Raw genomic sequence first — 23,307 nt, 5'->3', positions numbered from 1 at the left:
GGGGGATCTCACTGATTGAAAGCCATTATTTATCCCAGCTGGTGGATGGCTGTCCTCATGCAACCCTCCCATCCCGTCAACCCAATTCTTTGCTGGACTCCATGGTCAGATTTCATTCAGATGTTATGTTAGAAGCTCATTTACAGGTGTCCTTATTGCAATAAACTTCAAACACACTAAGGCAGAGTTGAAGGGCATGCATGCATGCATACAAGTGTGTGTGTGTGTATGTGAGAGGGAGAAAGAGAGAGAGAGAGAGAGGGAGGGGGGATAGAGAGAGGGAGTTCTGCTGAATGCCTGCAGTTTTCTTAGAAAGATTTCAGAAATGTTTTGCTCCTGTTTTCTTCCTAGGGCTGAGAGAGGTTACTGTCCTGAAATGACCCAGCTGGCTTTGTGTCCAGGACTAGAACCAAATTTCAGGCCTGATACTTAACCACTATACTAAACTGGCTATCATGCATCTATCAGTCCCAACCTAATGCCTCTTGAGCACAAGGTAATTACTTACTTTACTTTACTTTATTTGGACTTTTATACCGCCCCCTCTCCCCAAAGGGACTCGGGGCGGTGACAAACATATTCTTAGTGAGGATATGCTTTCTTTGCACGGAGGTGGCATCATGGCATGGCTTCCAGTCATATCATTTTTGACAACACAGAGGCTTTTGCAGTTTTTACATGTAGTCTGTGTTTAGGTTTTATATTGGAAGGCAGAAAGGTGCTTTAGAATGCAAAAGGACATACATGTGTAGCACCATCTGCAACTTCTTAAACTAAATCTAGCTTTTCCTGCTATTGCATTACGATTGTAGAAGGCTTGATCCTAGGAAAAGAATCTTCTTGATAATGTGCCATGGAATGCTTAAAATAATTATCATGAAACTGTCCTTAAAGTTTCCATAGTAAGAGAAATGGAGTAGCATTTCTGCATTGCGGCAGTTGTGAAAATCATTGTTTTGCAAGTAGCCATACATGAAGTCATGTTTGCAAAGTAAGTAAGGTGACCAACCGTCCTCCTTTAGGGAGGACAGTCCTTCTTTTGTAAGTTCTGTCCTCCCTTGAAAAGTGTCCTCCTACATGTCCTCCTTTTTGATATTTGAAGGCTAATCTGTTGCGCGTTATGTGACGTATTTTATTAAACAGTTTTTAATGTTTTTTTTACTTCATCGCAAGTATATTGAACAGATATTGAATCTTGTGTTGAATTTTTATCTAAAGAAATGCTAGACATTAAAATAGACGACAATTGTCTCTGAAGAAATTAGAAGACTGAATGTATATTTAAATTCTGAAAATTTAATACAATGGGAAAATCAACATGTTGAAATTGATAAAAGATGGGTGGATATTTTCAGCCATTTCAAAAATGAACATATTCCATGTGAACATTTATTTATACTTGTTCAATTTACGTTGTGCTGCCCTGGAACTAATGCAGCAGTTGAAAGAGTTTTTTTCAATTGCCAATGATTTTTCGACAAGTGAGAAATCGAGATTGAATGTTGATACTCTAGCTGCAGCACTTGCCGTAAAATTCAACATGAAGGATATTTCTTGTTCAGATATTTCCAATATATTGTTAGAAGATGATACATTGACAAAAAATATTAATTCAATGGAAAAGTACTCATTTAAATAATAATTAACAGGCATGTAAGCATAATTACAATATAAAATGTTGCAAATGTTTTTATTATGCATATATCATATTTTAGTGTATTATTTCTTTTATTTACGATATATTTTTTCCAATTTATTTGTCCTCCTTTTCATTGTAAAAAAGTTGGTCACCTTAGCATTTTGGACAATAGAACGTGTTTTGTCCTCCTTTTCATTGTAACAAAGTTGGTCACCTTAATGTAAGGCTTAAGGGAAACGGGGTGGGAGTGTTAGGTTTCTATTGTACCATCTTCTGAGTTGCACAACAGTTTTCCTCCCGAAGCTACTCATCTCATTGCAGGGTGGTTAAGGATTCATCCATACTCTAAGTTCTCAGAGATTGTAAACCCACATTTCTGGATCAAAGGAGGCTCATGTATTCACGGCAACCATGATACCCATAGGATATCCTAGGGGTGGGTTTCAGCTGCTGCTATTGCTGGTTCATTCAGGGACACATTGCACACATATGCTTGATACTTGCTATGCACACATGCGCAGTACAAAAAATGCTACTATGCATGTGCAGAAGCAAAAAAACATGGTGGTGCCTATGGCGCCATTGAGAGAACAGGTTCGGGGGCGTGGCTGGCCAAGTTACTACCTACCCAGCCGAACCGGTCCGAATTGATAGGAACTCACCTCTGGCTTGTCCCTTATATGCATAGTGCATAGAGCTGGCTACACTTGGGCCCTTCAGCAGAATGGGAATAATTTAGGGTTAGGGAAATTTCCATCAGCCCTTTTTCATGAGAAGATTTCTACCTCATGAAAGTAGATCAGAGTGATTAGATTCTGCAACACAGATCCCTGGTTTTCAGGTGCCTGAGACATCCAGAGATTTCCCAGATGACATTCAAAGGACAGTTCTGTTGAATGGCACATCAGCCATCTTTAAAATCTGGAAGTAACTTCAGCACTACACGGTATTCCTCTTGAGCAGCCTCTCATTACTTGCTGGTCATGGATCTTGTTTGAGCTTTGGTTTTCTAGGGATCTTCAGGAGATGAAACAAGGGAAGAGATTCACCGAGTGGCCCAGGAGAAAAGTGAGAAGAGAGTAGGACCAGATGCTGATATAAGTTCAAATCATTTCTATGGGGTTATTGTACCTGCAGAATGTAGGCTAGCTGCATTATTTAGAATTCATTATCCTACTTAGGGAAGGACGGGCTAGAAGATCCAATTAGTGTAAATAATGATCATCTGGCAGAGCATTTACTTGATAAAATTACTTGTATTTCCCTGGATGATTAGGGAGTGTCTGCGGAAGGGTGTTGTTTTATTATAAAATGCAATTGAGGGGGGGGGGGTACTTGTAGCAAATATAATCTATTGGAGCTTACTTACTCCCCAAACTATGGTTTTCACTCAAATGGTGTCCTGAAGGCTAGTGGAAACTTGAGTCTTTTGGACAGGCTTCAAAAGTGATTATAAAGCCTAACAGTGACTGTTTTTACTGTTTATACCATTCTGTGTTATTTTGTTTAAATATGCTTTATATTTTGTACATCAGCTAATCTCTTTGGTGTTGTGGCAATAAATACTTAAAACCTTTTGGGTAAAACTATCGTTAAGGCTTCAATGGGGATTAAAAAAAAAGTATTCCTGGAATCCTGGTAGAAACAAATTTGCATGTTTTTCCTCCAACAGATCTTGTGTAAAACGGAGGCTAACAATTCTGCAAGAAACACAAGAGAGGGGCACATTTGCAGGTTGCAATTATTGTCTAAGCTTTATACGTCAGTTTAGGGTTAACATGTGGTTAACATGTGTTCTGGAATGATTTTCTCCCTACCCCATATATTAGGGGTCTAAAACTCATGTTGTCATGTGACTTTTTATCGCGACTCCTCCCCTTCACTAAACCAGGTGTGGCCATGGCCATGACGACCCGTTGAGTTTGACAGCCGTGCCATATATGATATGCCCCTACTCTACTTGCTTTTAGGAAGCTGTTAAGAACTGGATTGTCACCTATGTGTTTGGATCCACTTGCATGACTCCCCTTTGGTTTCGTTATGTTGTTTGGTTGCCATTATGTATTTTAGATATTGGGTATGTTTTTCAAAGTTATGTGGATATTTTTGATTTATTATTTGCTTTTTGGAATCACAATGTTTGAATTGGGTGGCCCTATAAATACATTAAATAAATAAATAAATACTGCCAGTTTTGAATATTTCTTGGGGGAGGAGGGGAGAAACAGATTTTGAAAAGTTCCTGCAGCTACTTATCAAGGCATTTCAAATGGATGATTCATCCAGTTGCAATAAGTCAACCATGTGGAAACCAGACCTTGGATCTTTTTGAGGTGGTGCCATTTCCCACATAAATTCGCCAAGTCTTTCTCATTCACATGTACTCTATGGATCTAATTTAAAAATCAGGACAAATGAATTGAACAAGGTTGGTGGTTCCTTTTTTAAAAGTTTTCTTTAGGAAAAAAAAACTTCAAAAGTCTCTATTTTTCACAGTTGGAGCTCCTGACGCATTGTTGCATCTCTTTGCAGGGGTGGACCACGGTTCAGTTTAATTACAGCTTTCTGGGGGCTGAAATTTGTCTGATGCTTTAAATTACTTACATGGCTCTGAAAAATAATAATAATGGGTTTCAGCAACAGATTTTAGTGTGGGTGTTCTTCCCATCGTTTGTTTTGGAAATTGGGTGTATTTGGATCCCTACTATCTAAGTGCCTACTCAATACAGCTGCTAGCTTCTTCTTGATCTCAAAATCTCTACCACATAGTGCTTATTTGCACCACCATGTTCCATATATTTGTTGAGTTCCAACTAATCTGGATGGTTCTCCCTGATTTTCAGATAATTTTGACAGTAGTTTTTAAAGATCCAGAAATGAAGAGAAGACAATGTCCTTACTCCACAGTAACAGTAAGGCATACTCTGTAGCTATTATCAATATAAATCTGATTGCGCAGAAGGAGTTGAAATTCTGTAATAATTTGCAAAAGAGCTGCATGTCTACAGAAATTTTAAACCCAGCCCTTCATGCAGTTTGAATTCTCAGAAGACAAATACTGCTTTTCTTAAGTACTGCTGGGTTGAACAGCTTCTGAAATAATGAGTCCACAAGTTATCCCATGTGCCAAGGTCTGCTTTTTTTTTTTGCAAGGCATAGCAGGTGCTCTGAATTTCGAGGTCAAATGAAATGAGATTAGAAAAGAGGCACACAGCAAATACACAGCTTAAAGCAGATCTCCTTTGCTTCATTAGGACTGCCAATTGCTTTTGTAAAAGCAATAAACTACCCACTGAGATAACTGCAGGGGCTGGGAGTGGGGGGGCTCTCACTGATTTTCATGGAGTTGATTCCGACACTTGAGCACCTTTATTGGAAATTACAAGGTTGGTAAAGCCCCAATTCAAATTCACAATATATTGGAAACACACGACATACATGGAAAGCAGATGTTTGTTCTGGTTAAGAACCAAGAGTGCAATGATTTTGTAAGCCAATTTTCAATGGATTCTGCACAACACAAATTAAAGAGGTGCTCCAATCTATTTGCTCTTACTTTTGCTTGATAATACCTGGGAAGATGATTTCAGAATTCCTGTCTAGATGCTCATAATAAGACACCTTTGCTGGAAAAGCTGAAAGGACTATCAGGAACAAAGCTGTCTGAAATGTTAAGCTTCTTCCCTGAATACCTGAAGGGCTCCTGCATGCTCAGCTAATTAGGTTTGGGGGAACTTTCATAAATACTGCATAAATTTCATATGGCTTATCTACTCAATAACCTTGGCCTTGCCAGTAAACTCACAAGTCTGCAATTTAGCAAATTGACACCTTGATGGTAAACAATGCAGTTATGGCCCCCAATGTTGGGGTAACACAAAGTTCACAACAGTAGCAGAGTTACAAGAATATCCTTAATCCTATCTGAAGAGATGAGCCTGGCTTCTCTAATAAATGAACAAGGTGTGCCTGTTATTCTCTTAGTCCTGAATCTACAAAAATAAGCTAATTTTTATCTAGGCAACCAAAGATCCATTTCTTTACTTGGTCAACCAACTAGCTATGCCCTAAGATCAATAATTCACTGTATTATCATTTGTTTTGCTATTGTTTAATATTTTCTATGATTCCCGTTATTCTTTTTAAATATGGTGCCATATTAAGCTGGACTTTCCAAGATACTTATTTCTTTTAAGCGTATGAAAAATATTTCAGACGATCCATCGTACTTTCAGAAAAGCAAACCCCCCCCACTCTTCCTCTTCCTAAATGGATCTAATTCCCTGAGCCTGGACAAAAAAACCCAGATGTTTTCAAAATACTACTGAAGAAGAACAGATGGACATTTCTGTGCTATCAAATAAGTCATTAGTATCTTAATAAAATCAAGACTCAGAAAGATGATCAAAGGTAACAGGAAAGCTTCCACTTTATTGTATTCATTGATAAATGAAGCTCAAGGTACATAGTTTCAAAATTATGTAACCCAATGTCTTTTTTATTGCAACGAGCAGTGTACCCAGATTGCAAGCATTTTTTCTTTCTTGATTGTGAGTTGTTGAAAGGGACTTGAGAGTGTTCTTTGCAGCCTGTACAGTCTTCTCCTCTCCTAGCCTTGATCAAGAGACAAAGACAAGTATTAGTCACATGAGACAGACCAGAGGTTACTTACCTAAGAAACCCATAATCAGGCAAGCAATCCCTGAACACCGTCAGCAAAATATAGACTTAGAGTAGAAGAGATTAGCTACAAAGATTGTCAAGATCAGGCACTGGGAACCCAAGACTGTCAGAGATAATATTTCAGGAGAGGATTTGCTCCAGTTGAAGAATATAATTCTGCCTTCGGTGCCTCTATCTAGTTCCAAATGCTGTTCATAAAGGGCTAAACATTTTGCAGCCCCAAAAGATCCGTCACTCCCAAGGGGCCTTCTCTTGTAACTGAGTATGCCTACATTTCTCAGTCTTCTGGCTCCAGACTCTAAGCTATTTATATTCCTAGGAATTCTGTAAGGGTTCACCAGGGCCAATATACTGTTTATCTTTGTGGAACTATTCTTCGCACAGCCATAGGAAAGAAGTTTAAAGTTTAACTTGTCCTTTCTCTTTCTTTATGTGTCAGAGGCATCAATGCCATTTGCATACAGAAGATTTGGAGAGATTAGTCCTAGGTTTTGGGGAGCTCTTGAGGCCACCTGTTTTAAGTCCTGCTCACTATCTGTTATGTTTAAAGGCAAGCAAATATGCAAGGTGAAAAAAAGCCATCCATTTTTGTCATTTGCCTGTGCAAATTGCTCAATCTCAGAGAAAGTAGAAAATGTGCTTCAAAAACAACAACAACCCAGAAACAGACTCCATACAACTCCACCTTGATCTCTTTGTCCTTAAAAGGGGACAAGTAAAGGTTTTGGAGATGCTTTCAAGATATCCCACAACAGCAAAGTAGCATTCCTGGAACTTCATTGGTGTCCGATTCTTGACCTGGCTTACCTCAGAGGTCTGATATGTGATATGTGCAGCTTGTTCAAAGAGAGAGATTGGAGGAGGGGCTTTGATAGACCTGTCATAATCAGCATTTTGATGTTATTGACCCCACTCCCTTCCAATTATTAAAAATCATTAAAAATGGTTGCATTTTTTCAACCATTGTCATGGAAACAGAATACATTTATAGTGTGTGGGCTTTAGAGCAATTGGCAATAAAATCTCAAATGGCATGTGAGCACAGGATAAAAACTGAAATTCTGTTAGGATTGATTTCTGATTTTTTTTTTAAAAAAAAACCAAAACTAGATTTGCTCAAATGCAGAAGTTAAAGCTTTTTCACCTACATAAATCCAAAAAAATGCTTAATCTTACAACTGAGATTCGACCTTTGCCCCAGGCTTGCTAATTAAATGTCAAAATCAGAATTCATTTCAGAACTCAATGTGCAAGATATGAATTACATGGAAACATTAATGTTCCTGTAGGATGATTCAGTGTAATCTTGATTCCTACTGGCATTAATGAGCCCATGCACTGTGTTTGTCTTCTTCAGGGAAGAAGAAGAAGAAGGAAAAAAAAGACCAGAGCAACAACTCACATTCTTGCCCTCCAGAGTAGCAGGAATTTATTTGCATTGTCTGGCTTACTCAAGTATGGAACATATTCTTCTCTGGATGGAGTCACTGGAACAATCATGGAGTAAACAAGGACATGGATTGATTGACTGTGCTGAGGTTATTCAGTGAAAGAAATGACTTCTAGGTGTCAGTGGGGATAACAACAAGATAGGTTTTTGATGAATCACTCCTTTTGTCCCTTAGGCAGTGCAAAAAATGTTTCTTGATCTTTCAGGGATTGATCTATAAAATCTGCATGTCAATTCTTTGAAATTATCCACTGCAGAGTTCCGGCACATCAAACACTGCATACTACAGCAACTTGGCCCCAATGCAAAAACATGGCCAATATTTAAGGACAGGCACTAAAGCAATGCAATCCCCCCCCAAAAAAAACACATTTTCTCAAAAGCCAGGTTCTTTAGGATTATTATTTTTCAAACAGTTAAGTACTCTACAAAACATATCATATCTGAAGATTAAACTTTAAAATTACCAAATTATCATTTTTTTGATATTTTTAATTTATTTGATGTGCAAGCCATCTGATCATGATTCAGCTCAAGGTGGCCTATAAAGTGTACAGAAAAGAAACCATGGATTGAAAAACAAAAGAACAACTCACCACATCAGGAAAATACAGAAAGAGGTAAAATATTGGTTTCTAATACATGTTCACAAATAGCCCTGGCTGAGGGCTGCTTGAAGCACCAGGTTTAGCAAACTTTCCTGAAAGACAGTAAGGGATGGTATTGTCAACTTCATTCTCCTTGACAGCTTCAGCTATTTTACTAACAGAACCAGTGACTAAGAAGGCATGTGTCCCATAAAATGACATTATTTTATTGATGAAACCTGGAGCCAATCAACCCCGCTAGGTTTTATAGGATGGGCAGAATTAATTAGACAGATATTAAATATTAAATCACTCTTAAATGTTAAATATTATTAAATATCTTGGCTCTAAGCCAGGAAGGACTTTATGTATATTATATACACAATGTATATATTATAAATGTATAAATAAAATAAAAAAAATATTTGTACCTTGACTTGCACTTAGAAAACAACTGGCCATCAGTGCAGCTCATGAAGCTGAGATCTTACATCTCTTGCTGCCATGTTTTGCACCAACCACAACTTCTGAGTGGTCTTCAAGGACAATCCCATGTAGATCATATTGCCCTAGTACAAACAAGAAATAATGAAGATATAAGCTATGAGACAAGGGTCTCTAAATCTGGAATGGGCTTACTTGATACATAATACTAGGTCTTGCAAAAACTCTCCTAGACATAGCTGCCACCTACCAGTTCTATCTGGGGAAGGGCAACCCTCCCCAAACTAAAGCTGGAAAATCACTGAATCCAGAGAATCCTAACATCCAGAGCTACTTAATCTTGCTAAAGTTGAACCTAAGGCTGCTCCTCCCCCTTCAGACTGTAACAACCTCCAAACAATAACCTCAATTGCATCACTTGGTTGGGCAGAGGTTGTGATATAAACTGAGTACCATATTGATCAGTGGTGAAATTAATTTTTTTTACTACCGGTTCTGTGGGCGTGGCTGGCTGGGCGTGGTGTGGCTTAGTGGGTGTGGCTAGGTGGGCGTGGCAGAGGAAGAATACTATAAAATCTCCATTCCCTCCCCATTCTGGGGCCAGCTACAGGTGGCATTTGCCGGTTCTCTGAACTACTCAAAATTTCCACTACCGGTTCTCCAGAACCTGTCAGAACCTGTTGGATTTCACCCCTGATATTGATGATGCCTGATCCTTTGCTGTTGGATAACCTTACCCAGTGGTTATGTAAAGATGGTGAAATAGGAGCACAGAATGTGTTGAGCCCCGGGAAACCATCCAAAGCAAGAGCCTCAAGCTTTTATTTGCTCCTCTACCAATGTCAGATGGAACCATTCATGGAGAAAAAGGGGATAATCAGTGCCCTCCACTCCTAACCCTCAAAACCCTCAAAGTTATGGTCCACAAAGATATCATAATCGATAGCATCAAAATCTACAAAGAGTTCAAGAATGACAAGTTGAGTTTCACCATCCCTATTCTGGCACTAATATAGATTCATGCACATATTCAGTTGGACTGATATGAATCAATTGCTTCAACTGCTGAAACCTATTCTGCTTTAGTGGCAGGCTACTAATGAATACTAATGTCTTCATAGTTTTAATGAAGAATGCGTTAAGAAAGCATTTTATGGATTCCCAGGTTTCATTTTCCCTCCCGCTGAATAGCCCTTGCTGATAGAAGAAACCATAACCGATGTGTTTCATGTGAGCTTAACTACATTTCAAGTTATCCGAGCAATAGAATGGAGGCATGGAGGTACTTTGCATCTGTGATCTGTCCTTTGAGTTATTTCTTTAAAAAAAAAGGTTTAGCACTCTTCTGGGAGACTATTAGACTCATGTCCAAAAATAACACAATCAGGATTGTGTAGAGGTTCTAAGGATCATCTGGGGCACTCCCTGTCATATCAGCCAGTGTCCCTTCATTACGAATATGTTGTCAAGGTATTTTTAGACAGAGGTCTAGTAATCTATTAGAAACATTCTGAGGATCATTGAGTGCATTCTCTCTCTTGGCCCAATGCCCCAACTTTTGTGCCTGCAACCTGTCACTCAGACTAGAAGGGAAACTGATGGAACCCTTGATAAGTTCACCTGAGCACAGTTCACCTTGGCTCCTGTGCATGCTGGAAAAATTAAAAGTCCTGGAAATAATCAGAAATGGGTAAAAGCTTCATATACTGGAATGGAATCAGCAAAAATGTTGTTTTTAACCTGGATCTTCTGAACACTACTGGTTTAACACTTTTTATGCATAGCATTATTATTATTATTATTATTATTATTATTATTATTATTATTATTATTATTATTATTATTATTATTATTTTGCTAAATTCAAGTTAAAAAACAAGTCTAGAGTTCTTTTGGGTCTAGTGTTCTAAACCTGTATATAAGGAGCTCACTTCATGCCTGGCTGGTGGGTATGATCTGTGCTGCAGCCCAGATGGCCATAGAGGGCAGTGATCAGAAGAGAGGGGCCACATTTGCAACAGCTTTAAGTGAACAAAAAAAATCTGGGTTGATGTCAGGTCCTAATCCCCTTTTCCACCCACATTGTAAAGGAAGCGGTATAGGTGATACTCATCACAAAAATCAGTAGAAAGAAAATCACTGGAAAAGAGAAAACACTACTTTCTTTCCAGAACAACAAAATATGGTGTTAAGTGAGTTGTGGAACAGATGACTGCAATGTCATGAAGTAATGTCCTTTAAAATGCTGACAGGACATTTCATGATAATTAAACCATTGGCGATGATTTCTAACAGAAGAAGGGCTTTGTTTGCCAGAGAAGCAATTTCAGAGAAATTTTCTGGCTGCTTGACTGAGAAAGGTCTCCAATCCATTGGGCATCGGGACACAATCATAGAATCCTAGGGCTGGAAGGGGCCTTGGAGGTCTTCTAGTCCAACCCCTTGCCCAATGTGGGAGTCCTTATGCTATCCCAGTCGAATGGCTGGCCAATCTCTTCTTGATGGAGCATCCACAACTTCTGGAGGCAAGTTGTTCAACTGATTAATCAGTATGTCTGTCCATCCATCCATCTTGATTTTTGCCATCTTGATTTTCAGTTCTGCGTATGCGCAGAACAATTTTCTTTGCACAAATACAATCTTTTTTTCTTTTTAAAAATGTTTTGCACATGCACAGATCTATTTTGTGCAAATGTGTACGCACATGGAGCTCGGGTCTGTTCTGTGCGGAAGTGAAGCAAGCCTGTACATGCAAAAGTTTGCACGCACTGAACCGGCAGTAATGCTGGGAGCAACCTATCCCTGGTGTGCAGACAGTTGTTAAATGAGTTTTGTCCCATTTTATGAATTTTCCTGCCACAGTTTCTAACTGAATCATTGCAGTTGTTAAGTTAGTATCACAGGTTTTTTTTGTAAAGAATTTTATTGGTTTTAAAACATTTATGGGGAAAAGGTAGAAAGGTACATAGAAAATTTTGGTAGCTCCCATGTTAGTAGTAGAAATCCCTCCAAATCTCACACTTTTACAATTTTAAAAATAACATATAAAAGATAAGCATAAACAGAATTCTTACTTTATATCAACCATGTGTTCAATCATCTCTTTCTTTGTCACTTTCTAGTATATCAACAATTACACCGCTTTGTCCGAGGGGGGGTTAAAAAACACCCCCCCTCTAATCTTCGGTTTTAAATAGATTGAACAGGAATTTACAATAGTCTGCTGCTTATCCGTTACCGATAGTTGAAGAGATTAGGAAGGATCCTCCATGACCAACATTTCAGCCACACTTCCTTTGATTGACTTGTTCCTCCTGGAACCCATTCGGCGAGGGGGCAAGCATGCTTCCCCCTTCTGCTCCCCAGCTCCTGGGGCGAAGCTGGAAAAACCCCCACCGGATGCCGCCGAGTCTGGGGGGCTCCAACAAGCTGCCTATGGCAGGGGAACCCTCCAAGGCCCCGTGTGCTCCTGAACGGAGCCCACCGAGAAGACAAGCAGCAGACGAAACATCCGTCGCCTACAGGGACCGGAAGTCGAATGAGTATCACAGTTGTTAAGAGGATGTGGCTTCCCCTTGAGCTTTGCTTGTCAGAAGTTCAAAAAATGGGATCACATGACCCCGGGACACTACAACCATCATAAATATGAACCAGTTACCAAGCATCTGAATTTTGATCACGTGCCCATGGAGATGTTGTGACAATTGTAAGTATAAAAAATGTCCCTAAGTCACTTTTTTCAGCACTGTTGTAACTTTGAACAGTCACTAAATGAACTGTTTTAAGTCAAGGACTACCTGTATCAACATTGTTGTAGGTCAGGCTTTGTTATGATGTTGAATCAGAAAGCCCCTTTCAGTCCACAAAGGCTACAAGAAAGGATGTGAGCTACAGTATTTATTCGTTCATTGTGTTTTTATATGCCAAAGGGAGGAGAAACACCTGTGGATCATACACCAAAATGATCTCACTGGCCTCGAATGTGATGCACATTGACTTGGGGGAAAGAAATATATATTTTCTACTCTGCCGTAGGCAGCAAAATATCTGGGCATGTTCTCAGCTCCTACAGGCGAGTCACGCTTTCTCAGCCTTACCTGGCAGTTACTGCATTGTAAAGAGGGTAAAATGTGAACTATGCGGTAATTCACACTCTGGGATAAAGCATGAAAGAAATCTATATGGATAATAACAATAGTAATAGGGGAAACATTCTGTACATATTTTGGTATCATTTTGACTCCGCTGCTTAAGTTCTTTGTCTTGAGTACCTGGAGTAATGTTCCTTCGCAGTGTTCTGTTCTACGGAAGTCAGGTTCCCCATGTCCCTTGAACATGACTTGGGTGTGGGAGAGAAACTCCTCTGAATCACAATGAAACCTCTTCGTCCTGTCCTTCTCTTGGGAGTGTTTCCTCAAGGCACCTTTCTTGGGAACGTTTCTCCAATAATGAGAGTCTAATTGAACGGAATGTCCGGGTGGACAAGTTTCTCTGATAGAGCCTGGCAACGATTCATAGCAGTTTCAGATTTTAAGTGGTTATAATGATAATGTAGACTTCAAAGGTAATACCTGCCCAGAACAAATGGAACAAGTTCATACTTTTGGGTAATAAGCATATGTACAAAATAATACATATTTGTGTGAAATTACCAGACATTTCTTTGCACATTGTTCATGTTCTGGAGGAAGAAGGTGCAGATCAGAATATATCTTGTTTGCCTACATGATCACCTTAGAAGAGCACATTCCAGCCCATTAGCATTGTAATGGGTTTTTTCAAAAAAAGAATTAATTAAAAAAAGCCCTACAGCCATTATATCCCAACTTTCCCAAATATGCAAGCCTCTCTATACAACCTTCCCCAATATGTGTTATAAATAACTGCAAAGCAAGTTCTACTTTTAAAGATGGTCTTTTTGTTGCATACATTTCCCTATACCTATTTTTCGCTAATACTAGCTGCTCTTCTAATGTTAGCCATTGTTTTATATGGAATTTTCAGAAATGTATATTATTTTTTATACAATTCTCACTTTTTTTTTTCAGAACTAGAGAAGGCTGGGCATATAAAGGTCCAGAGCTGTGAGTGCCAAAATCTTGAGAGTAATCCTTTGAATTTCTCCAGAAGTTATTTTTAATCTGATAAAATAGGATAGAACAGCCAAATTGCTTCCAGTGGAATTTAGGATAAGAATGATAATTTAGCTTTTCCGGAAAGCAAACTAGAAACTTCAGAAGTCATTTTATTTTAAATCTTGGTTGGGCTACTCTAATTGTATTTTTCATGATATCGTGATATGCAATGATTAGCACAGCATTTATCAAACTTGGCACCCCCAGGTAGGTGGCCTTCAGCTCCCTAGATTTTTCATAGTTAGCAAAATTTGGAAGTTAACCTGCAAAGTCCAAATGAGAAGGTTACATTCATAGGTGCATAACAATGCATGAAGAACCAGGCCAGAGCCCACCCTAGTCCACTGTGCTGGTTCTCATGGTGATAAATTAATAAAGCAAATTGGTAATGAGAATCTCATCTTGCCAGTTGTGTGTAATTGCCATTCGTTTCTAATGGACCTTTTAGTAAATGTCTTCAATAAAAGGTGTGGTGGATGAGAACTTCAAGCATCAAAATTTCCCACTCATCGTAAGTCTAGCCAATATGTCTTTGTTCCAAATGAGGAACTAATGTGTACATCTTTGAAATTGCTTCAAAGAATTACTTCACAGAAGAATGAGAGTGGGGAGGGGGGAGAGAGCTGGGAAAGAGACAGATGGGGCTGCCAAGACCACACCTTAGTTTTGGCTCCCTTCCATACCAGTGTTTTTATTCTGATATAATATATGGTGCATGTTTGCTCCCTGAGGCATATGTTGTACATTGAAAATAAATTTCTGTCTGCTCTTAAATAATTGCATCTTTCTCCTCTGCACGGCTCATTTTACCTCTAAAATGTGAAAAATGGCTTAAAATCCTGCATGCCTGATTTTTGATCTATTACCAGCTATAAATGCATATCCTTCACAAATTATTGCGGTAGTGCATCTGCACTACTAATATGCAGCATCACACCCAAAGCTATCTTGCAGGAAGCAAAGTCTCTTCCTAAAGTTTGCTGCATCTACACAACATTAACACTGCCATTTGGCATAGAGCAGTGTTTGTCAAGGTTCACAACAGAAGATGTATCATTTTCATTTCATTTCATTCATTTATTAGATGAAGTATAGACTTCAACTCCCAGTATTTCCCATAGTATATGGCTGAATGAACAGTGGAACTGTGTGAACTATTCACACAATCATATACTGTATAATCATTAAAATTTCTGAAATGAGTCCGTCTTTCAAAAAGAATAATATCAATGGTAGCATGGTTGATTTTTCATAAGCTTCTAAATTGTTCCCATTATTGCAACATTTACCTTTATTCCAGGACCTGGAATTATGTAAGTTTCTATGGCTGCTTCTTGACCAGAGTAGCTGCACTCAAGCAACACACTCATCTATTATTAACTTTGCAAGGATTTAATACATTTTTTTTATTTCATAGAGCGTATTGAAGCACAAACTGACCAAGCAACATGCGTTGATACATAAGATTAATTTGCTAGTTTGCAAATTGCTTGTTTGTTTGTTTATTATCCTGCCTTTATTATTTTTATAAACAAATCAAGTTGGCAAACATACCAAATGTTCCTTCTTCTTATTTTCCCCACAACAAGTCCCTGTGAGGTGAAATGGACTGAGAGAGAGTGATTGACCCAAAGTCACCCAGCTAATTTTCATGCCTGAAGCAGGACTAGAACTCATTGACTTTGGGCTTGTTGCCATAACCCCGAGACCAAAATAGTGCCATTGTGGCATATGAATACAACCAGTATTTTCAGTTGGTGGAAGCTGTATATCTGATCAGAATAATTATATTACATCTAGAAAGCACCTGCAATAGACGTTGTTGGTGAGGCATGGGAGCTTCAACTGTGTCCCTACACAATGTCCTATACAGATGTATAGTACAGATCATGCAGGTGAATCACTTCCGTGAGTAGTAAAGAACGGAGTAGAAAAGGTGAAGGCACCTGCTGTTGTCTCACACATGACTCTTCTAAGAAATCATCACTGCTGTGAATGGTTCATTCTCTAGTGTCCTTTGTACAGTTAAGCACATGGCTAAAGCCTGACTCATTGATGGTACAGTACGAGGAATGAACTTCAGTTATTCTAAAGGAACATGCTGATTATGCCACCCAGGCATAAAGTCAAGATCCACCGTAATAGCATGTATTCCATTGTCCATGATCTTTACCCAATCTTCATGATGCAAAGAAATCTTTAGGCTTCATTATGCAATCATAAAAGACCAAAAGCTTTTCTACCCACCCAACCCCACAAATGATTCAAGAAAAGATTTCTGAATTGCTCTCTCCTTTTCAAGCTTAAACAAAAGAATGGAACAAAATAAAATAAAGTTAAAAAAAAAGATTTGCCCCCTCTCCAGTCAGAGAGGGCATCTCTGTTTCTTAGCTTAGGGAGCTAGCATAGTCCAAAAACACTTCTGTGGTCATGTGGTCAGCATGACTATATACAACAAGGTGCATGGGACACTGTTACCTTCCCACCAAAATGGTATCTATTTATCTACTCCCATTCGCATGCTTTCGAACTGCTAGGTGGGCAGGAACTAGGGCAGGAACAGCAGTTTAGCCCATTGATGAGTAGATTGGCAGTTCGAGACCCAAGTACTGCATGACAGTGTGAGCTTCTGTCCTTATTCCAGCATAAACTCATATTCCCTCTGCCCACCCATGTTGTACCTAAATAAGATGACTGTTTGGAACATCTTGAGATTTGATTCTCACAGGGTTGTAGTCAGTGATGGAATTCAAATAATTTAACAACAAATCTTTAGGCTTCATTATGCAATTTGATTCTCACAGGGTTGTAGTCAGTGATGGGATTCAAATAATTTAACAACTGGTTCTCTACCCTAATGATTTCTTCCAACAACCAGTTCACCAAACTGCTCAGAAAGTTAACAACCAGTTCTCCCGAAGTGGTGCAAATTGGCTAAATCCCACCACTGGTTGTATTTCTGACTCCTATCAGATGCACTGTAAACTTTCTTGCTTTGTAGAAAAACTAAACACCAATTCTCATAAACCAGATAAAACCATCTATATAATGCTGTTATAGACTGTTATAGTGTTTCAGCCATTATAAAGATGCCCAAATAGAGTAAGTACATGTTTTGGTACTCCAATAATACTACTTTACCCTAATATTATATTTTACTAATCAAAATAATAGATCTATATTAGTTATAATCTGTTTAGTACACAATGGAATCTTGATTAGTCACTCATTTGGGCTGACCATTTTTGAGGAACTGGGAAGAAAATTTCAAGCCATTTCACTTTGACCTAAGAATTTTTTTTAAATAGAGAGTAAATAAGTAAAATAGACACTTACTCTAAACACATTCACTTAATAACATGAACCAGGTCCACTATTACTTCTGTAAGCATGGAGCACTTAATATCAAGGGTGCAAACAATGGTTTGAGGTTCCAATTTTACTTTGGCGATCCAGGATTGCACCTGTTGAGGTTTGTTTGTAGCATAGCAACTATTCTCTTTGATTTGTGGAGAAAGGGTGTACAATATAAAAGAAAAGAAAAAAAGGATACAAATAAATGGCAGCTTTTAATACAGAAAAATGGAACAGGCAATTGATGTCTGTAGGCATACCTCTTCTACTGACATCTGTGTTTTGTTTTAACCCAGATTGTCAAGAAACTAAACTATGCATTCATCTTTATATGTCCCTGTAAAGATGTTTCTCAAGGCAATCTGAATACAAAAAAGCCATCTATTAGTCTCTTTTCAGAACAACAAAGCTATAAACTCCTCAAAGTAACCAAGCATCTCTTCATTGTCAGCTTCTAACAGGCCTCACTGCTTCATCTCCACATAGCTTTTTCCCCTTTTGTTTTATGTTGTTCAAAAGTGAGGAGGGGGAGGTTTTTTGTCTTCTCTCTGCTGTCTGGGAGGTGAGGGAGGGCTCCTGAGGGTTAATCACACTGAGAGATTTTAATTCCTGTCTCAAACAAAAGTGAGGACTGGCAAAATGTTCCACTTCTAAAACAGACATCCAGCAATTCTGAAATTCTGGGAGAGAGGATGGGGAGTGGGCAATGGGCAGAGACTCAGTGTAGCAGAGCAAGAAAAACTGAGGTAGTTTTTGTCAAATTGGGTTATTGAATATTTTTTCCAGTAAAAGACAAGGATTGCTTAAATTGCTAAAGCTTTGATTTATTTGCCTTCTTATATGAGAAGGAAGGAAGGAAGGAAGGAAGGAAGGAAGGAAGGAAGGAAGGAAGGCCTTTGTGACCAATTTTTAATTGTAAAATTTCTATAATACAGCTTTCTGCCATTTTGAAATTGAGAACATTTGGAAGCTCCAGTATATATTTATAGAGAACTGAAAACTTAGAGAGTAAATAAATATATTATCCTTTATCTGGCTAAAATAAATCATTAGAACAAGATCCTGTGGAAACAAGGGCAAAATTAATGCTTTGGGTCCTACAGAACTCCAAGGAATGGATGTATCCCTCAAAACCTGCCACAACAGCAAAATCAACCTAAAAGATTTTGGGAACTATTGGGATGCTTCTAAGGACACCATTTTCTCCATTTAAACACCCCCCCCCCCAAAAAAAAAGTACTGAAACATTTTGGGGGATGGGTATGGATAAACTCTGAAAGCGACAGAATTAACTCTGGGAGTTTCATGTGGCAATTCGATAACATTGATCTACATTACTGAGACATGAACTTTAGCATGTACTATATCTGCACTGCCTGATTGCCCCATCACCAGAATGGGTAGGGTATTGTTACTGGAAGCAGAAATGGACACATTATTCTCCTGTTCATCTCTCACTCACCTTCCAGGTGAATGGAGCATTTTGTTCTGTTCCACTTCTGAAGTACAGGTTTCCCTACTGTGGATGCTTGAGCCTTTGAGTCAATCTTGATTCCTGGTGACTGTCTGGATGAGACCCTGCAGTTTTCTTCCAAGGCTTTTCAGAAGTGGCTTGGCTGTTACCTCCTTCCTTTGGCTGAGGGACAGTGATTGGTCCAAGGGCCTCTCACTTATTTATGCCTCAGGTAGGACTAGAATCACATCTCCTGGTTTCTAGCTTGACGTGTCAGCCACTGCAGCTAAATTGTTTCTCCTACACCAAATTAAGGGATGTAGTGTCTCAGTGGTTAAGATGCTGAGCTTGTCGATCAGAAAGGTAGGCAGTTCGGAGGTTTGAATCCCTAGTGCTGCATAACTGAGTGAGCTTCTGTTACTTATCCCAGCTTCTGCCAACCTAGCAGTTTGAAAACATGTAAAAATGCAAGTAGAAAAAATAGGAACCACCTTTGGTGGGAAGGTAACAGCATTCCGTGTGCCTTCGGCATTTGCTCATGCCGGCCACATGACCATGGAGATGTCTTCGGACAGCGCTGGCTCTTTGACTTTGAAACGGAGATGAGCACTGCCCCCTCGAATCAGGAACGACTAGCACATATGTGCGAGGGGAACCTTTAGCTTTACCTCATGTCATTACAAATATTCCTCCCTACCCAGGCTACAGCACTTCAGTTTGTTGTAAGCTGATCGTAGCAGTTCATTGGATATTTTGTAGAGGAGAGACTATCCCTTTAACTGAAACAAAGCTTACCATTAACCCTAATACCTTTTAGATTGACATTTACCCTGACTGTGCAATAGCATAGACACTTTTGCTCATAAGGCAAATATTGGTTGGTTGAAAGTTTATAAAAACTTTATGTTTTTCTTTCCACGCTTGCTTCTTCTGTCTATACTTTGTTCCACTGTTCTTTCACCTTTCGAAGACTAACAGGTACCCATGGCTGCCAAATAATGAAACTAAGGATAAAAACCAATCAGTGGAAAATCAGTGGAATTGTGGAACAGTATTTACCAAGAATATAAAGCAAAGGGAGAAGTAGGTCCATGCTTGCAGTGTGGACCAAAACTCTTGCAATCTGTTATCAAAGTATCTTAGCATAGATGGGGTTTTAAAAGGCTTGTTTAGAATCAGGGCGGCTTGAACGCAGGACAGGAACAGTTTAAAGAGTAAGTGTGGATATGCAGTAGATATAAAGTGGATGGTCCTGAATCAAAAGACAGGTGATGAATCTGAAGCTACTTCTCTTCAAGAATAAAATTTCTCAATCTTGGCAGCTTTAAGTTGTGTGGATCTCAACTCTCAGAATTCTCCATCTACTCTGTTCAAACACAAAACACTTGCAGGAGCATCATAATGGCAGCTGATCCTTATTCATTCTATTAAAGCCACAATAAAAACATTTGGGAAACTTCAAAGCAAAAATAAAATAAAATAAAATAAAGGTGTTAGCTCCATTGAATTTGAGAATTCAAGCAACATTTAGTCCAGATTAGCTAACCTAACTTTTGTTAAAGACCAGAGATGTACTAAACACATTCAGAATTATGTATATAAGATAGGAGGCTAGATAAAGTTTTATTAATTTTAAAAAAGTCTATTCTCTTTTTCTATATATTTTATAACACACAAGAGCCGTGGTGGTGCAGTGGTTAGAGTGCAGTACTGCAGGCTACTTCTGCTGATCATTGACTGCCTACAGTTTGGCAGTTCAAATCTCACCAGGCTCAAGGTTGACTCAGCCTTCCATCCTTCCAAGGTCGGTAAAATGAGGACTCAAATTGTTGGAGGCAATATTGTGACACTGTAAAACTGCTTAAGGAGGGCTGTAAAGCAATGTGAAGTGGTATATAAGTCTAAGTGCTATTGTTTCACTGTTTTTATTGTTTCTATGATTGCTTTATTTATTAGTTTTAGTGTTACTGTTAGCTGTCCATAGTTGCTTAAGCCATATACATCTTTTAATAAATAAGGATGGGTGCACCATTGGAAAGGCTTAATGGGCCAATTTGGGGACTGACCATCCTGGAGAAGAATATATGTCCACTAAGTGAGGACGCTAATTTAATTGCCTATAATAAAAACAAAACAAAATAAAATTCCTTTTATGGCTTCAGTGAAGTTAAGTGCTGCTGTCCTGGTCTCAATGTCCAGTACATAGAGCTTCTTTCCAAATTCCAGTTAAATTGCTAAGTATATGCATTTGTACTAAAATTTGTACTTTTCTTATAAATCAGTAAACATTTTGACATTTCTGTGAATATTATCAACCAAATCATCCCTGGTAATTAATGGTTTATCAGCCTTCTTGCCTATGATTAACTAAGATAGCATTTCTTTGTTAATTAAATGACTTAATTGAATGGCTTAACAATGATCCTGATGTGGTAGATAGAAAATTATATAAGTGTTAGTTTAAAAAAAAGGAAAAAAACCCACTTGGCTTTTGTGGCCAATTACATATCTCTTAAAATGATGGAAAGGACACTTAGTGTGGATGGAAAGGAAGGAAGCATTTGGAATTGTTAACTTCTTAAGAGTGTCCTAGAAATAGACCTCCCCTGCAGATATTTGTCCTATTTCACAGTAATCCTTTCTTTAAGATACAAAAGGTAACAATGTCAAGAGGAAGTGGAGAGTGTTGTTCAACAGATGGGTTTGCTTGTATCTTTCCGGCTGATATCTTCTATAGCAAATATTTAGTAGTTCCACTTTTGTTGGGTGATACCACAAGGGCATACAAAAATGGTGAGTCTGAGACTTTCTCAATTATTCGCAGATAAGGAAGCCTATGTGCCAGAAGTTTGGACCTTCTGACTTGTGTGATTACAGACTTGAATACATATATATGTGTGTTGTATTTGTGCTGATAAATAAATAAAGGGAGACTAGTATAGATCTATTTCAAGCTATTTAGCTCTCATCAGCTAGCCATACCCTTACTGGGATTAGAACCTGGGCTGTATTACATATTAGGCAGATGTATTAGCCACTAAGACACAGGCTCTATAAGGAGAAGAGCCTAAGGCTTAGTGGCTAATACATCTTAGTGGCTAATACATACATACATACATACATACATACATACATACATACATACATACATACATATTTGTGCGAAACTGATGGCACCAGTCTAAAGATGGTGAGTGGGACCTCGTCGAAACATCACCAAGATACTCTCAATCTTACACAGGAAGAGATCTTGATTAGTTGATGGAGTTGATGTTTGCAGATTAGTCGGCTGTTTCGTAACATCCTGTATGGCTGAGGTATTGGCTGTGTGCCTATTATTCTTTTGTGTAACGACCTGGGTAATGGGCTGTGTGATGACATCCTGAGCTCTATTGTAGTGATATCCTGAGTCCTGTGCTGCAACCTCCTGGGGGATTGGCTGCGTTGTAACATCCTGAGCCTTTGCGTTGTAACCTCCTAAGTTCTGTAATGTAATGTCCTGAGCAGATGGCTGTGGTGTAACATCCCGGGCTTTGGTTTGGCTTCGAATTTGCAGTCTGGCCATGTGTTCATGGCGTGTGTGATTTTGCTTTGTGTGGGGGTCAGAGGGGGGTGCAGCAGTTGGTGATGCCGCCGTGGTTTGGCTTCTGGATGGTGGTTGCATTTGGTCTATGGGATGGGTTTGTGTTTGAGTCTGGTGAGGGTGATTGGTGGTTGCGTCCTGTGTTGTTCTGGGTCCGGTGTCGGTTTTCGTGGCTGGGACTCGCTTGTTGACTAGAACTAGTTTCCAGATGTCTGGTAGGGGGGAAGTATCATCACGTTTATTCATGTTGTGGGGGTGTTTCTTTATTTCGATGGCTTCCATAATTATTCTCTTGTTGAAGTGTTCGGTTTTGGAGATTAATTTGGTTCTTCCAAAATCAATTTCATGTCCTGTTGCTTTAAGGTGCTGGAAGAGGGAGGAAGTTTTTTCTTCTTTTCTGACTGCATTCTTGTGTTCTGCGATGCATGCATTTATTCTCCTATTCGTTTGTCCAATCTAATGATGAAGTGATGATACCAGAATGAGTGGAGCCAACACCTTTAAAGCTGTGTTCTTTTGGGGGGAGGTGGGGAGGTTTAAAACTAACAATTAAAATGGGAGACAAACTATTCCCATTCCATCTTTAACCTATAGCGATCCCAAATCATGGTTTTAGGAAATCCTTTTTGTAGGGACTGAAGATTTTAAGGATGATTTATAGCCATTTTGCAATGAAATTGCAACAGCTGGATCTCAAGAGTATTGAAGGTTGCAATTAGAATGTTTGTTGTCTGCTACAATATACTGCACTTTCATCATAGAAACCTTTAATGTATAGCAAATGAATTTTGGATTTTTAATATAGCTACGACTGGTGCAAAGAGCCACAGAAAGATACACACTCAGCATTGTAGGACCACATAGAAAGACTTGAACATAGACTAGAGAACAAACGAAAGTATAAAATATCATCAAGAGAGTAAAAGAACTGAAAAGGAAATGGGCTGGTCACATAGCAAGAAGACATGATGGCAGGTGG

The sequence above is a fragment of the Natrix helvetica genome (assembly GCF_964273705.1).
Source record: "Natrix helvetica genome assembly, chromosome: 2".
Taxonomy (NCBI): Eukaryota; Metazoa; Chordata; class Lepidosauria; order Squamata; family Natricidae; genus Natrix; species Natrix helvetica.
Note: the sequence above shows the minus strand (reverse complement) of the source record.